Raw genomic sequence first — 999 nt, 5'->3', positions numbered from 1 at the left:
TCGAGCTGGAACAATCAACTTTCTAAACATTTTCATTGAAATCACATCAAAAGACCAAAATGTTCAAGCCGAATGGGCTTTCTATCAGTATTCCTGCCATTTTTTATTTGTATACGCCTTATTTGTCGTATGCTTGTGTGTTTATGTGACTGTACGCTTCGGTCATGGCTCTTCAACCTTCAGTGCCAGCTACGCTCTTGCAGTCCGAATCAGTATTTTTAAAAACATGCCTGTGATCTTTTAATAATCGGCAAATTCATGCCTTTTGAAGGAATGATTGTATTTTTTTCATGAGGATTCTTTTTCTTTATCTGCCCCTCAGTTCTTTTCATTAATGTCTTAAATTGTTTTTACGTTTTTTACATTTTTTTTTTAAATTTCATACATTGCCACTCAGCAACACACCTTTAACGTTTGATCCCTGTGTCTTTGATGCACTTGAATCACTTATGCTGAAATTCAAATTGTGCTGAAACTTAAAACGGAAGTCATAAAGCCTTCTGATCAACAGGTCGTTCCTAAATAGAGCGGATCATTCCAGCCTGTAAGGCGTGTTAATCTTCCCGTGTATTATCACTCACATGTTGAACATTTCGGGGAAGACTGCACTGTAAAAAAAAAAAAAAAGTTGCGGAAACCATTCACTAGATTTTTGAGTTTTGACCCAAAGTCTTGACTGAAACTCAACCTTTTAATCTGTTGTTGAGATAATTGACTTTTCTCATTTTGCTAAACTTGAATCTTTGAGTTTAGAAAACCAAAAATTGTTCACAATGACGAGTGAACTTGATTCGTCATTACTTTGGGTTTTCAACGTGGTTGCACCATTTTCAACTTTGACTTTGACATTTTTTTTGTTTATCTTAAGAAGAAAACAATAAAACATTATTCATTGGCTCAAAACTCAAAATCGTAAGTTGCCTTGAAATTTTGAGTTTTCTCAACATTTTCATTTTTCACAGTGTATGCTTGTATTACTTTTTTAAAATCTCAGGATTC

This window comes from Lutjanus erythropterus, chromosome 13 (assembly GCF_056507025.1).
Source record: "Lutjanus erythropterus isolate fLutEry1 chromosome 13, fLutEry1.hap2, whole genome shotgun sequence".
NCBI classification, from domain to species: Eukaryota; Metazoa; Chordata; class Actinopteri; order Lutjaniformes; family Lutjanidae; genus Lutjanus; species Lutjanus erythropterus.
This window is presented reverse-complemented; position numbering follows the sequence as displayed.